The sequence below is a fragment of the Mirounga leonina genome, unplaced genomic scaffold (genome assembly GCF_011800145.1).
Source record: "Mirounga leonina isolate KUSES-001 unplaced genomic scaffold, KU_Mleo_1.0 Mir_129, whole genome shotgun sequence".
Taxonomy (NCBI): domain Eukaryota; kingdom Metazoa; phylum Chordata; class Mammalia; order Carnivora; family Phocidae; genus Mirounga; species Mirounga leonina.
In genome coordinates, this window is record NW_023270323.1 from 20,904,715 (window position 1) to 20,921,572 (window position 16,858).

The window sequence follows — 16,858 nt, forward strand, 5'->3', positions numbered from 1 at the left end:
CATGATCTCAGACTCCTAGGATGGAGCCATGCGTGTCGGGCTCTATTTGTCCCTCTGCCCCTCCTCCCACTCATACATGCACACTCTCTCTCTCTCTCGCTCAAGTAAATAAAATCTTTAAAAAAAAAAAAAGCACAGCTTAGCACAAAACATATGGTATTAATTTTGACATATTATTAATAAAATAAATTCTAACACTAAGCAGTTTATTCAGGCAGTTAATACATAAATCAGCCATCCTTTAGATTCCTTATATTAGGAACCATGCCTACCTTGAGAGCCCCTGTATTGGGATTCACCAATATACCTTTTATTTAATTAAAAGATTTTATTTATTTATTTGACAAAGAGAGACACAGCGAGAGAGGGAACACAAACAGGGAGAGTGGGAGAGGGAGAAGCAGGCCTCCCGCTGAGCAGGGAACCCGATGTGGGACTTGGTCCCAGGGCCCCGGGATCACAACCTGAGCCGAAGGCAGATGCCCGACTGAGCCCCCCAGGAGCCCCATCACCAATACATCTTAATTCACAGTCTTCCAGCCCTTCTAGAGCTAGGAAGAAAAAAAGACAGAGAAAAAAGAGAAAAATGAAAGAAGTTAAAGAGAAAAATAAAGAAAAAACTTAAAAAATAAAGAGACACAGAGAAAGAGAGAAGGGGAAAGGAAACCAAAAGGAAACCAATTCCCACTTCCTTGTCTTCTTCGCCTATCCTCTAATTTTATCTCCTACTGTCACATTTATTCAGTCTAATTTACTAACCATAGTCTTTCCATCTCTCCATCTTCAGTTCTTTGATGTCTGGATTAACAATTCAATGACCCTCTCCGGACAGGATGCTGACTTAAACACATCAATCACTCTACTAAACCAAAATATTGTCATAATTTAACAGAGATTCTTGGAAACTCCCCAATGCTTAAGATATAAAATGACTCAAAAAGGTAGTGGCATAATTATGCCACATTTCTTTGGCTCCTCTTCAAAGGAGAAATAAAGGATCTAAAAATATTTCCCTGAAGTGAGGACTTTATGGTAAATTAATTTTTTAAAGAATCTCAGGTGTACAGATTTGGATTAATCATCATTTTAGTTGATGATAGTCATCTCTGATCCATGCACACATTGTGTATACATATGTTTGTAATACAATGAAGACCCATGAATTCATTAGAACATTATCACTTAAAATATAGCTATAACTATGTTCCTTCCCTATCACGTTCCCTTGCCTCCTCCAACTCCAAGATAATTAATATCCTGAGTTCTGTGTTTATTATTCCCTTGTTTTTTTAAATTGCGGTAAAAGAAACATAACATTTTGCTATCTTAATCATTTTGAAGTGTACAGTTCAGTGGCATTAAGTACATTCATATTGTTGTGCAACCACTGCTCTCGTTTTTTAAAAAGATTTATATAAACATACCTAAATAAAATATTAAACTTTAGTTACACTGAACTTTATAAAAAGAGTAATCATTCTGGGGGCACCTGGGTGGCTCAGGATGGTTAAGCATCTGCCTTCAGCTCAGGTCATGATCCCAGGTTCCTGGGATCGAGTCCATGTCTGGCTCCTGGCTCGGTGGGAGGCCTGTTTCTCCCTCTCCCTCTGCCTCTCTCCCTGCTCATGCTCTCTCTCTGTATCTCTCTGTCTCAAATAAATTAAAAAAAAAAAAAACTTAAAAAAGAGTAATCATTCTGTATTTAATCTCAACACTATTTTACTTGATGCTACTTTAGAAAAACTCATCTACATTTCCTGCAAACAAGTCTTGCTTGTCTTTGTCAGTTTTATTCCTAAGTATTTCATGTTTTTAAATATTTATTGTTGCTACTGTAAATTTTTCTTTTAAAATGACATTTTAATTATTTGTTACTGATGTAGAAAACATGATATACTGATCTAGCTATCCACTTTGATAAGTTCTGATATTACTTTAACACTTAGTAAATTCTTCTGGGTTTTCTCTGCAGATAATTTCTACAAAGTTTTATTTCTTCCTTTCCAATTCTTGTGGATTACTCTCTTCTTTTTTTGTTTTATTTTTCAGGCTAGGGGTTACAGCAAAATGAAAATGAAGTGAAAAATGGGCATCTTTGTCTTGTTTTGTAAATCCCCAGTATACTTTATTATAGGTAAGCCAAGTTATCCAAATAAGCCCTTTCCTAAGAGTAAATGCTGCATGATCCAACCCCCTCAGTTCTACCCAGAGACTCACACCTATGGCAATAGAGTAACAGAAACATCTGATGACACAAATAACTTCATCATCCAGAGAGAAAATACTATTTGTTGCATGTAGGAGAAAAGCTAAAATTTGGCCAGAGAGCTGGCTATATTTGTGAAATGTTAGCTGGTAAAAAACTCATTTAGATTTGTTAAAAATACCCTTCTAATCCCATCATCTTTAGAACAACCTGAAAGGTGGATGGGTTGGGTGTTAAAATGAGCACCTAATTTTAAGAAGACTGAAGCACAGACACACCTAACATCTAGGATCACAGAGCAGGTGAGAGACAACACTGTATACTGTATCTCTAGATGCCCAGCCCATCCCATCATCCCATCAAGTGAGGAAAGCAAAACACTGTATGGTCTAAAATGCACCCAAACAGAAGCTATTCTCAGTTCTTCCAATCATGATGATTTTAAGGGTCTACCGTCCACTTTGCATTTTGCTTGGACTGGCTGTGAATGATGAAACATATCAAAAATTTAAAAGTATGTAACCAGTATTACCAAACAATGTCAGCTAAGGGAATCTTGTGGGAGTTCAATCAAAACTATCAAAGGGAGGGGCATCTGGGTGGCTTAGTAGGTTAAGCATCCAACACTTGATCTCAGCTCAGGTCTTGATCTCAGGGTTGTGAATTCAAGCCCTGTATTGGGTTCTACACTGGGCATGGAGCCTACTTGGGAAAAAAAAAAAAAAACACAAACAAAAAAAACAAAACAAAACAAACAAAACAAACCTATGAAAGGGAAAGCTATGCCCTCCTCTCCTACACTCTCCAAAGTGTATTGTACATCAGGGGAAGGACTTCCCAGTCCACAGAAATCACTGAACTCCTCCAGCTCACTTTTTAGGAAACTTCTTTTAAGCACACTGGTTTCTCGGAAAGCACTTTTTTTCTTGGCCCATAATGAATCAGTCAGGGCAGACTGTTTCTTTCAGCCTGAAGCCATAATTAAAGGCTTAAAGATAAACCAGCAGCATCTGAATGAAACTAAAGACGGAATATTTCCTTAACTCTTCTTTTCTTTCAAAACTGAACTCACATCAGTGAATACAAAGAAAGGAAGTATGTCAGAGCTTTGAAAAAATTAGAATATAAATTTAAGAAGAGCTGTAATTTAGATTTTTATTCAAATGATCCATCTAGGATTGCCTGTGGATATAACAAGTAATAGCTGGCCTTCTATTATCCCTGAAAGGTTGATTTTTTTTTCCCAAGTTCTTCTCCATATTGGTAACACAAAGTTTCTCCCCTTAAGCAAATCCCCACTCAAAACAAGAAGAGAGGAATCCTTTGTTTTTATTTTATGCTCACCAGACAACTTCAGGTTACTAACTCAACTTCCCACATACCGTGATACTGGAAAAGGGTGATTTGGATACCAGACTCAGTATTCCCAGTCATTGGACGGTCCTCATTATAAATGAATAAACTATCTTTTTTATTTGCATCTTAGTCTCTTGTAGATTAGGCCAGCAGAATTAATTCTTTAAGAACACTAATTTTTTTACTCTGGATGATTAGAAAAAAATAGAGGAGTTTCTGGACTGTAAAACTGAGAACCAGACACTACAGAATCCTAAAAAAGTATTACCATCCTTGTGAAACTCTACCAACCTGCCTGCCTAAGGTTGGCTGGCTTCCTTCTATACCATTTGTTATGACACTTCTCTAATTGTATATGCTTTCCCTTCCTGGCCATTTGTCTAAATAAGCACAATAATGTTCATCTGAATGCTCCTGGTCTTTATGAGTACATTCTTCTATGAACATCCATATTATTTATTGTCTGAACCACTCATTTGGCACTGATCATACAGTTTCTTTTATTGATATTGTTTCATAATTTTTGCTGTTTCCAATTAGAATGCAAGCCATCAAAGACCAACATCAGATCATTTCCTCTGAGAGTAGCTTGGTTCCCAACACAAAGTACACAAACAATTATGAGAAGAAGCACAACTCTCCTCATTCTTCCAGTACCATCTATGGCCATATATGTAATGTACACTGAAAACATTTGCATTACTTCATTCATTCAATGAATAATTAAAGAGAACTTCCAATGAATAATTAAGAAGCTTTTTAGGAGCATCATCCTTTGCATATTTACCCCATAGTCCTTGAAATGATTCTGGACTATAGCTCACTAAGAATATCTGTATTAATTCTATCTACTTGAATCTATACTAACTTCTGAGGAAATTACAGTCTTAAGTTAAACTTGGTTCCTCAATCTAGAAAAATCAAGAACAACCATGTCCTAATGTAGAAATATGAGTCAACAGAATTTCTTTTTGAAGATGTATAATTCTTATTTATGCTGTTTCTTCAAATCTGTATAGATTTATCTGTCTATCTATCCCTCCCATCCAGTATTTACTGAATACTTCCATATGCCAGGTGATATTCTAGCGGCCATGGACGCAGCTGTGAATAAGACTGATAAGGTCCCTGCTTTTTGACGGCTTATATTTTAGTGTGGAGAAATAGATATTAAACCAGTAAAAAATAACCAAATATCAGATAGAAATACCAAACAGAGAATTAAAAGATCATGGGTGCTTTAGATTGTATGCTAAAAGAAAGTACTATTTAGCTAAAATCCAAATGTCCAGAAGGAATCACCTATGCATAAAACAGGTAAAGCATTCCAGATAAAGAAAACAGCTAATGTAAAGGCCATGGTGACTGGAGTGTAGTGGTTGAGAGAAAAAAAAAGTGAGATGAGGTTAGACAGATAGATAGCAGTTAGACGACAGAGAACTTAATAAAACAAGTTAGTTACAAAATTGGATTTAATTCTAAGTACAACTGGAAGTTGTTGGAGGATCATAAGCAGGGGAGTGACATGGTCACTTACATTTTAAAAATATCACTCTGCTCTGCTACAGCAATTAAAAAGAAAAAAGCATATGTCTAGAAAAAGATTTATGCAGAAATGTTTTTAACAGCTTTATACTAACTACTAAAATGTGGAAACAGTTGAGGTGTCCACCAACAAGAGAATGGATAAACCAACTGGTGTTATTTGTGCAATGGAATACTATGCAGCAATAAAGACAAAATACTGATTCATGCAACTACACCGATGAATCTAAAACATATGCTGAGAAAAAAAAGGCTTGCACTAAAGAGCATATACTGAAATGGTCCTATTTATACAAAGTTCTAGAAAGGAAAAAACAAATCTATAGTTAAAAAAATTCAGAAGAGTAATAGTGTCAGGAGTAGAGGCAATGGGGTGAAGACAGACTGGCAAGTGGCATGAAGGGACTTTCTGGTGTGGCAGTGATATTCTAGAACCTGACAGGGATTTCGATTATACAAGTGTATGCATATGTGAGACTCATTTAATGGTACAATGAAGACCCGAACATTTCAATATATGTAAATTTTACCTCAAAAAAAAAAAAAAACATAAGGGGCACCTGGGTGGCTTAGTCAGTTAAGCATCTGCCCTCAGCTCAGGTCATGATCACAGGGTCCTGGGATCAAGCCCTGCATCGGGCTCCCTGCTGAGCAGAAGTCTGTTTCTCCTTCTCCTTCTCCCTCAGCCCTGCTCGTGTATGCACACTCTCTCTCTCAAATAAATAAAATCTAATGATAATAATAATAATAACCACAAAAACTAACTCAATAGAAAGCACGCTGGGATGATGGAGTAATATGACCTCTGAAAATCTCCTCTGTAAAAGCAAAAAGAACACTGGAAAAAAAATCTGTCAAAATCAACTTTTTCAGAACTCTTCAAATTAGCCAAAAGTTTGCAGCAGTATGGAAAACATCTAAGACACAGCTTATCTCATTAAGAACAGAACTCTGTGGCACTTTTCACTGCCCTGTTCTCATTCCCCTTTCGCATGATCTACACAGTAGTCTTGAAAAATAACAGCGCCACAACTATGTAGCTCTGAAAAGTTGCCTAAAAGCCAATGGAGGGGCAGAATGGGTTTGGAACTGCCCAAAAGCCCATCCTATTTGATTATCACTACTGACTTGGTTAAAGGCTTCCTTAAAAGTTCACAGGGCTTGTCTTTATTTGATTCTGAGCTCACTTGGTTAAACAGCCCTACCCCTAGCTCTAATGCTAAACTAATCAGCAGCAACTGTTTAACAATTATTAACTACCTGAAGTAGTTGGGTCTAATAAAAGATTAAAATTTTAAAAGAAAAACTGGGGAATGGGATGTCTATGGAGGGCTTTGAAAAGCTCCAACATAGTCCTAGGTATCTAGAAGGCCACCCACATGTGCAGGGCTGTGTGCACACACAGAAAAGAACTAAAATGGCCCTCATCTCTCCCTTCAAGCTGACCTTGAGGTTCTGCACAAACAGGAAATGAAAGCAAACGCAGAACTGTAAATAGCCTCTCAGAGCACGGAAGGCATACCCCAACACATACCCAGAGCCTCTAGCTAAGGGCTGGGAGATTTACTGGTTGGTTCAAGGCATTTAAGGAAGCCTTAGTCCAACTGTTAGCTCACGCTTAAGCTAACTGAACAAAGACTTCAGTAGCTCTACACAATAAACAATAAAGATATTACAGAATTAGTTCAGGAAAATCACCAAAGAGCAACAACAATAGCAAATCCCAAGGAGGGGAAAAACTGGACTTCCTGCGTTACGATGTTATTCAAAAATATCCAGTTTCAACCAAAAAAAATATTATATGACATGCAAAGAGGAAAGTATGGTTCATGCACATTTAGAAGTATTCAACAGAAACTATTCCTGAGGAAGTCCAGGGGCTTCTTCATTGGACTTACAAGACAAAGACTTTAAGTCAGTTATTATAAATAAGTTAAAAGAAATAAAACCCATGTCTAAAGAATTAACAGAAAGAATGAGAACACGACCTTACCATATAAATATCAATGAAAAAATTCTAAAAAAGATTCTCTGGCTTTAAAAAGTATAAAAAAGTGTAATAAGCAAAATAAGATATTCATTAGAGAGATGCAATAGATGATTTAAGCTGGCAAAAGAAAAAAATCAGCAAACCTGAAGACAAGTTCATTGAAATTCTCCATCTGAGAACAGAAAAAAAAAAAGTAAAAAAAAAACTTAACAGAGCCTCAGAAATGTATGGATGGAATACTATCAGGTGTACCAATACATGTATAATGGAAGGAGAGAGGAGTGGAGAAAAGGGAGCAGAAAGAATATCTGAAGAAATTATAGCCAAAACGTTCCCAAACTTGATGAAAAACATTAACCTGCATAACTAAAAAGCTCAACAAAGACCAGAGATCTACAGCTGACATATCATAATCAAACTGTCAAAAGCCAAAGATAGAATCTTCAAAGCAACGAGAGAAGTGATTCATCATGCACAAGGGAGCCTCAGTAAAATTCCTAAGTTCTCATCAGAAACCACAGAAGCCAGAGGCAGGAGCATGACATATTCAAAGTACAAAAAGAAAAATACTATCATCAAGAATTCTATACCCTGCTGCAAAATAATCCTTCCAAATGAAGGAGACAACTATTGTACAATTCTGTGAATATACTTTAAAACCACTGAACTATTGTATACTTTTAATGGGTAAATCACATGGTATGTAAATTACATCTCAATAAAGCTGTTATATTAAAAAAATGAAAGAGAAATCAAAATATTCCAGATAAACAAAACTCCCTGAGAAAATGTCACTCACAGACCTGCCCTAAAAGAAATACTAAAGAAAGTCCTTCAGCTTAAATGAAAGGCTAGACAGTAACTTAAATCCACAAGCAGCAGCCAAGAGCATCAGTAAAGAGAACACATAGGTAAATATAAAAGTTAGTATAATGCTGTCTTTTCCATCTGATTTTAAAAAACAACTTAATAAAGCAGTAATTATAAAGCTGCACTAATGAGCTTATGATATATACAAATTTACCTGATATGATAATAGCAGGGGATGAGGAAACAGTTATAATGGAACAAAATTTGTGTATACTATTAAAACTAGATTACTATTAGACAAAAGTATATTGTTTTAAGATGTTAATTATAATCCCCAGGGAATCACTTAAAAAAACAAAACAAAACAAAACAGGGTGCCCGGTGGCTCAGTCAGCTAAGCGTCCAGCTCTGGTCACAATCCCAGGGTCCTGGGATCAAGCCCCACATCAGGCTCCCTGCTCCGCGGGAAGCCTGCTTCTCCCTCTCCCACTCCCCCCTACTTGTGTTCCCTCTCTCTCTGTGTCTCTCTCTGTCAAATAAATAAAATCTTTAAAAAAAAAAAAAAAACCAAAACCATGAAAGAGAACAAAGAAGAAAGGATCAGAAAAACACAACAAAAACAACCATAAAACAAGTATCAAAATTTCAATAAATATGTGTCTATCAATAATTATTTTGAATGTAAATGAACATTCAAATCAAAAGACAGAGAATGACAAAGTAGATAAAAAAAAACAAGACCTATTTATATGCTGCCTACAAGAGAGCCATTTCAGATCTAAAGACACCTGCAGATTTAAAGTGAGAAGGTGGAGGGGTGCCTGGGTGGCTCAGTCGTTAGGCGTCTGCCTTCGGCTCAGGTCATGATCCCAGTGTCCTGGGATCGAGCCCCGCATCAGGCTCCCTGCTCCGCGGGAAGCCTGCTTCTCCCTCTCCCCTCCCCCTGCTTGTGTTCCCTCTCTCACTCTGTCTCTCTCTGTCAAATAAATAAATAAAATCTTTAAAAATAAATAAATAAAAAAAAAATAAAAAAAATAAAGTGAGAAGGTGGAGAAATATTGATCATGGAAATAGATGTCAAAAGAAACCCAGAGTATAGGGCGCCTGGGTGGCTCAGTTGGTTAAGCATCTGTCTTCAGCTCAGGTCATGGATCCTGGAGTCCTGGGATCCAGCCCCTGCATCGGGCTCCCCCCTCAGTAGCAAGTCAGCTTCTCCCTCCGACCCTCCCCCATCTCATGCTCTCTCTCTAATAAATAAGTAAATAAATCTTAAAAAAAAAAAAAAAAGCCAGAGTAGCAATCCTTATAATAGAACAGACTTTAAAACAAAAACTGTAATGAGAGAAAAAAAAAAGTACACTATACAATCATAAAGAGGACAATCCAACAAGATATAATTGAAAATATTTATGCACCCAACATGGGAGGACCCAAATACATAAAGTAGGTAATAACAAACATAAAGGAAATAATCAACAGTAATAGTAGGGGACTTGAACACCCCACTTACATCGATGGACAGATCATCCAAACAGGAAATTAACAAGAGAATATTTGCTCTGAATGACACACTGGACCAGATGAATTTAACAGATATATTCCGAACATTCCATCTTAAAACAGAATACATGTCCTTCTCAAGTGCACATGAACAGTCTTGAAAAAAGCTCACATATTAGGCAACAAAACAAATCTTAACAAATTCAAAAAGATGAAAGTCATAACATGCATCTTTTCTGACTACAATGCTATGAAACTAGAAATCAACCACAGGAAAAAATCTGTAAAGGGCCCAAAAATACATGGAAGTTAAATAACATGCTACTAAAATAATGAATGGGTCTACCAAAAAAATCAAAGAAGAAATCAAAAATTACATGGAAACAAATGAAAATGAAAACACAATGATTCAAAATCCTTGGGATGCAGCAAAAGCAGTTCAAGGAAGGAAGTTAATAGCAATATAAACCTACATCAAGAAAAAAGAAAAAACTCAACCTAACCTTATACCTAAAGAATTTCGAAAAATAACAAAATCCAAAACCAGAAAAAATAAAAATTAGAGCAGAAATAAATGATATAGAAACCAAAAGAAAAAAAGTAATAGAACAGATCAATGAAACCAGCAGCTGGTTCTTTGAAAACATCAATAAAATCAATAAACGTGTAGCCACACTCATCAAAAAGAGAGCAGACCCAACAAAACAAAATCACTAATGAAAAAGGAGAAATAACAACCAACACCAAAGAAATATGAACCATTTTAAGAGAATGTTATAAAAATTTACATGTGAAAAAACGGTACAACCTAGAAGAAATAGCTAACTTCCTGGAAACATATAACCTACCAAAACTGAATCAGGAAGAAATAGAAATTTGAACAGACAGATTACCAGCAATGAAACTGAATCAGTAATTAAAAAAAAAAAAAAAACTCCATTACTAGGGCGCCTGGGTGGCTCAGTCGGTTAAGCGGCTACCTTCGGCTCAGGTCATGATCCCAGAGTCCTGGGATCGAGCCCTGCATTGGGCTCCCTGCTCAGCGGGAAGCCTGCTTCTCCCTCTCCCACTCACCATGCTTGTGTTCCCTCTCTCGCTGTGTATCTCTCTGTCAAATAAATAAATAAATCTTTAAAAATAAATAAATAAAAAATTTTTTAAAACTCCATTACTGAGCCATCAAAAAAGATGAAATCTTACCATTTACATCGACATGTATGGAACTGGGGGGTATTATGCTGAGCGAAATAAATCAATCAGAGAAAGACAATTATCATTATGGTTTCACTCATATGAAGAATATAAGAACCAGCACAGAGGATCATAGGGGAATGGAGGGAAAACGAATGGGAAGAAATCAGAGAGGTAGACAAACAATGAGAGACTCTTACCTATGGGAAAGAAACTGAGGGTTGCTGGAGGGGAGGTGGGTAGGGGAGTGGGGTAACTGCATGATGCACATGAAGGAGGGCACATGATGTGCTGAGCACTGGGTGTTAATATGTAACTGATGAATTACTGAACTCTACATCTGAAACTAATGATGTACTATATGTTGGCTAACTGAATTTAAATTAAAAAAAAAAACCTCCCAAAAAACAAAAGTCCAGGACCAAAGGGCTTCACAGGCAAATTCTATCACTTAAAGAAGAGTTAATACCCATTCTTCTCAAACTATTCCAAAAAAAACAGAGAAAGGAAAACTTCCAAATTCATTCTATGAAATCAGTATCATCCTGATACCAAAACCAGATAAACACACCACAAAAAAAGAGAACTATGGGCCAATATCTCTGATGAACATAGATGCAAAAAATCCTCAACAAAACACTAGCAAGCTAAATCTAACAATACATAAAAACAATCATTAACCATGATCAAGTTGGATCTATTCATGAGATGTAAGTGTGGATCAATATTCCCAAATCAATGGGATACATTACACATCAATAAGATGAAGGAAAAGAACCATATGACATAGTACAACATCCATTCATAAAAGAACCCTCAACAAAATAGGTCTAGAGAGAACATACCTCGATATAATATAAACCTAACATGAAAAATCTACAGCCAACATCATACTTATGATGAAAAATGGAGAGCGTTTCCCTATAATGTCAGAAACAAGAGAAAAATGAAAGAAAGAAACAAGACCAGATGTGTACTCTCACCAATTTTAATCAACATAGTACTGGAAGTCCTAGCCACAGTAATCAGACAACAAAAAGAAATAAAAGGCACCCAAATTGGCAAGGAAGAAGTAAAACTTTCACTGTTTGCAGATGACATGCTACTATAGATAGAAAATCCTAAAGACTCCACCAAAATATGACTACAGCTGATAAATGAATTCGGGATGCAAAATCAATATACAGAAATCTGTTGCATTCCTGTACACTAATAATGAAGCAGCAGAAAATGAAATTAAGAAAACAATCCCAATTACAACTGCACCAAAAATAAAATGTCTAGGAAGAAACTTAAGAGATTAAAGACCTGTACTCTGAAAACTCTAAAACACTGATGAAAGAAATTCAAGACGACAAAAAGAAAGACATTCCATGCTCATGAACTGTAAGAAAAAATATCATTAAAATGTCTATACTACCCAAAACAATCTACACCTTTAATACACTCCCTATCAATATACTAGTATTTTCACAGAACTGGAAAAAATAATCCTAAAATTTGTATGGAACCACAAAAGACCCCAAAGAGCCAAACCAATTTTGAAAAAGCAGAACAAAACTGGCAGGATCACAATTCCAGACTTCAAGTTATATTACAAAGCTGTGGTAATTGAAACAGAATAGTACAGCACAAAAACAGACACACACATCAACAGAACAGAATACCCAGAAATAAACCAACAATTATATGGTTAATTAATCTTCAGCAAAGGAGGAAAGAATATGCAATGGGAAAAGCAGTCTCTTCAACAAATGGTGATGGGAAAATTGGACAGCTACATGCAAAAGAGTGAAAGTAGGCCACTTTCTTACACCATATACAAAAATAAACTCAAAACAACAGATTGAGAACCTAAATGTGAGACCTGAAACCATAAAAATCCTAGAAGAGAACACAGGCAGTAATTTCTCTGACACTGGCTGTAGCAACATTTTTCTAGATGTATCTCCTGAGGCAAGGGAAATTGAGACCAGTGCTAAAGTTGAACGAGCTGATGGATATGAGCCACCAGTCCAAGAATCTGTTTAAAGTCAGACATTTAATGGTGACAAATAAAAAATCATATTTGTGATGTTTAAAAATAAATAAATAAACAAACCATTGGGACTACATCAAAATAAAAAGCTTCTTCATGACAAAGGATGCAATCAACGAAACTAAAAGGCAACCTACTAAATGGAAAAAGGTATGTGCAAATGACATTTGTGATAAAAGGGTTAGTATCCAAAATATACAACGAATTAATACAACTCAATACCCAAAAAACAAATTCTCCAATTAAAATGGGCAGAAGAGGGGCACCTGGGTGGCTCAGTGGGTTAAATGTCTGCCCTCAATTCAAATCATGATCTGGCTCCGGGCTTCCTGCTCAGTGGGGAGTCTCCTTCTCCCACTGCCCCTTCCCCCCTCCTTGTGCATGCTCTCCTCCCCCAAATAAATAAAATCTTTTTTAAAAATAATAAATAAATAAAATGGGCAGAAGACATCAACAGACATTTCTCCAAAGACATACAAATGGTGAGCAAACACACAGAAAGATGCTCAGGGCACTTGGGTGGCTCAAACAGTTAAGCGTTTGCCTTCAGTTCAGGTCATGATCCCAGGGTCCTTGGATGGAGCCCTGCATCAGGCTCTCTGCTCAGCAGGGGTCTGCTTCTCCCCTCCCTCTGTGCGCTCCCTCTCTCTCTCTCTCTCTAGTAAATAAAATCTTTAAAAAAAAAAAACGCTCAACATCACTCATCAGGTAAATGCAAATCAACACTACAATGAGGTATCACCTCACAACTATCAGAATGGCTAAAACTAAAACAGAAGAAACAACAGGTGTTGGCAAGGATGTGGGAAAAAAGGAACTCTAGTGCACCACTGGTGGAAATGCAAACTGGTACAGCCACTGTGGAAAACAATATGGAGATTCTTCAAAAAGACTAGAACTATCCTAAGACTCAGTAATTGCACTACTGGATATTTACCCAAAAAATATAAAAACACTAATTCGAAGGGATACATGCACCCCTATGTTTACTTCAGCATTATTTACAATAGCCAAATTATGAAAGCAGGCCAAGTATCCAACAATAGACAAATGGATAAAGAAGATGTGGTATATATATATACACAATTCAATTCAATATTATTCAGCCAGAAGAATGAAATCTTGACATTTGCAACAACATGGTTGGAGCTAGAAAATATTATGCTAAGCAAAATAAGTCAGTCAGAGAAAGTCAAATACTATATGATTTCACTCATATGTGGAATTTAAGAAACAAAACAAACTAGCGTAGGAAAAAAGACAAACCAAGAAAGACTACAGAGAACAAACTGATGGTTACTAGAGGGGAGGTGTGTAAGGAAATGAGTGAAATAGGTGTTGGGAATTAAAGAGTACATTTATCATGATAAGCACATAGTAACGTATAGAATTGTTGAATCTCCATACTGTACTCCTGAAACTAACATAACACTGTATGTTAACTGTACTGAAATTAAAATTAAAAAATTTAAAAAATAAGTGAATAAAAATACTTTGAAGTATATACATATCTATGTGATTGTTTACCAGCTAACATTCATGTATATTTGTATACATTTATGAATAACTTATATATACCACAGCATTTTCCATTTTAGTATGAATTCCAGTGTGAGATCCATCTTAAACCTTTTCTGTTTAATTACTGAGGCACCCAAAGTAACTTCAAAGATGGTCTCAGCCATTTAGACAGAATGGAAATCAGAAATTCAAATCAAGAACAATATCCTCTCTAAAGAGGCAGCTTAACAGAGCTGTTAAGAACATGGACTTTAGAGTTATAATTTCTGGGTTAAATGAGTCATTATTTAAGGAATAACAGAGTCAATAATCATAAAACACTTCGAACATAGCGAGGCACACAGTTTTTGCTTTGTAATGTTTAATTTAAAAAATCAATTAAATAAGAAATATTTTCTCATTAATAACATATCTAACCCACTTGATAGGTAATCTGCCTCAAACTCTATTTTGTTATATACAGAGCATCTTAGCTGAGAATTTAGATACAAACAAAAGTAAAATTATCATTTTTTTTTCTAATGTTAGAACAGTTCAGAACCTCTTCCATCCTTGATGTCAGACATTTCTCTGAAAATTCTGGCATTTTTATTCACAGTCTAATTTTTTATTCTGTACAAACAGTTATGAGAGGTCCCCTCCATATCACGACCTCTCATAAGCCTTACCCTCATCAGAAGAAAGTCTCTTTGCTGGGTGAAAGTCGTCTGGGTTCTATCCATTCTGGCCTCATTTCCCTTCCTTTTGTCTTTCCAGTTTCCCACAGCTAAGTCCCCTGACTTACTGACTTGAAAGCTCAGCCCTGGAACAGACTGAGCTGGTATTTAGCACTCCAGCAATTTTGGCCTGCCTCAAGCAACAACTTAGTCACTGTTTTTTTGTTTTTTGTTTTGTTTTGTTTTGTTTTTTAAAGATTTTATTTATTTATTTGAGAGACAGAGAATGAGAGAGAACACATGAGAGGGGATAGGGTCAGAGGGCAAAGCAGACTCCCGCTGAGCAGGGAGCCCGATGCGGGACTCGATCCAGGGACTCCAGGATCATGACCTGAGCCGAAGGCAGTCGCTTAACCAACTGAGCCACCCAGGCGCCCTTAGTCACTGTTTTGATGACAAAATTCCTACATTTGAGGTTCCAAGTTTTATGTGTGCCCAGTTTGCAGGTATGGGCTCTTCTCATGGTATCTGTGCCAAGTTCTAAACCAGTGTCTACCAGCTAAACCAGTTTAATCCCAGGATGGAAACAGCCTTAACCGGGCCTATCTGTAAATTGTTGCAGCTTAGCTGACTATGAAAAGACTTCCCAGATACTTCCCTAGGTTCCAAGTATTCACCTGCATGAAATTTCCCATTGCAGCATGATGCCTGCATTTCAAACAGCATTTCGCCTTGAATCCCATATTGCCAATCAGTTGCAAAAAAACTATTATATCCCTTGGATACTGAATTTCCACTGTTAGGCCCAACACATGTTACACTATATGGGTATCATCTGCTTCCTACTGATGTTACCTGCTGTGAATTAATCAGCCAAGTGCTACTGAATACTAAGAAACCAATTTTTGCCCCTATTTGCCCTGTTAAAATTATGCTAATTTCTGCTACCTCGGCTACCAGTTTAACAACTGACACTTTTTATCCTCTGCTTCACATTTGAGAATGTCTTTGAGCTGTATCAATCTTAAATCAACCTCTGTTTTCATCCTGTTCTCCCAAGGTCTCTCTATCCATGCCCCTTTTTAAAATTTTTCTTCAGGGGCACCTGGGTGGCTCAGTCGGTTAAGTGTCTGCCTTCAGCTCAGGTCATGATACCAGGGTCCTGGGATTGAGCCCCAGGCTGTTGGTAGGCTCTTTTCAGCAGGGAGCCTGCTTCTCCCTCTCCCTCTGCTGGCCGCTCCCCCTGCTTGTGCACGAGCACTCTCCCCTCTCCCTCCCTCTCTCTCTCAAACAAATAAAAATCTTTAAAAAAATTTTTTTAAAAACAAAAATAAATTTTCTTCAAAAAGGAAATACCTTGTTTTTGCAATAATCTTATCATAGCTATTAATCCTTTTTTTATGCCATTCTAGATCTTACCTTATGATGTTTCATTCAGGGACTTTTCTGAAAAACACAAAAATTGCTTACCAACACTAACAGAAATCAGATATCCAAATTAGTGTTTTCCCTCAAAACAGTTATATGTAGAAGACTATTCAGTTATTCTAATGATGTCATGATTGTTCAAAACATTTCTGGAATTCTTTGAAACTTGCCAGTTCCAGATCTTTGACCTTGTCCAAGAAGACCAAACCTATTATTTATAGTATTTGATCAAAAGACAATGCTTGGCTCAATTATTTCCAAAAATTAGATTTACAAAGGATGAAAAATTGTTATTACTAAAGAACTTTTAAAATTTTTCTTAGCCTCTTGGGTGCCTGGGTGGCTCAGTCGGTTAGGCGTCTGCCTTCAGCTCGGGTCATGATCTCGGAGCCCCGGGGTCGAGCCCCACATGGGCTCCCTGCTCAGCTGAGAGTCTCCCTCTGCACCTCCCTACCGCTCGTGCGCACTCTCTCTCTCACTCTCTCTCTCAAATAAATAAATGAAATCTTTAAAAAAAAAAATTTCTTAGCCTCTGAAAGTAATTACAAAGTTTAAGACAAATGTTGAGAAAAAGCATAGTAAGTAGACTAAATAGATTGCAACCTTTGTATGATCTA

The 16,858-nt window shown here is 36.7% G+C and overlaps 1 protein-coding gene across 2 annotated transcripts in view; it reads right to left on the minus strand.

Annotated features, from left to right (window-relative positions):
* Nucleotides 1-16,858, minus strand: part of ART3 (ADP-ribosyltransferase 3) — a 145,431-nt gene that overhangs the window by 99,939 nt on the left and 28,634 nt on the right. The window lies entirely within an intron of this gene.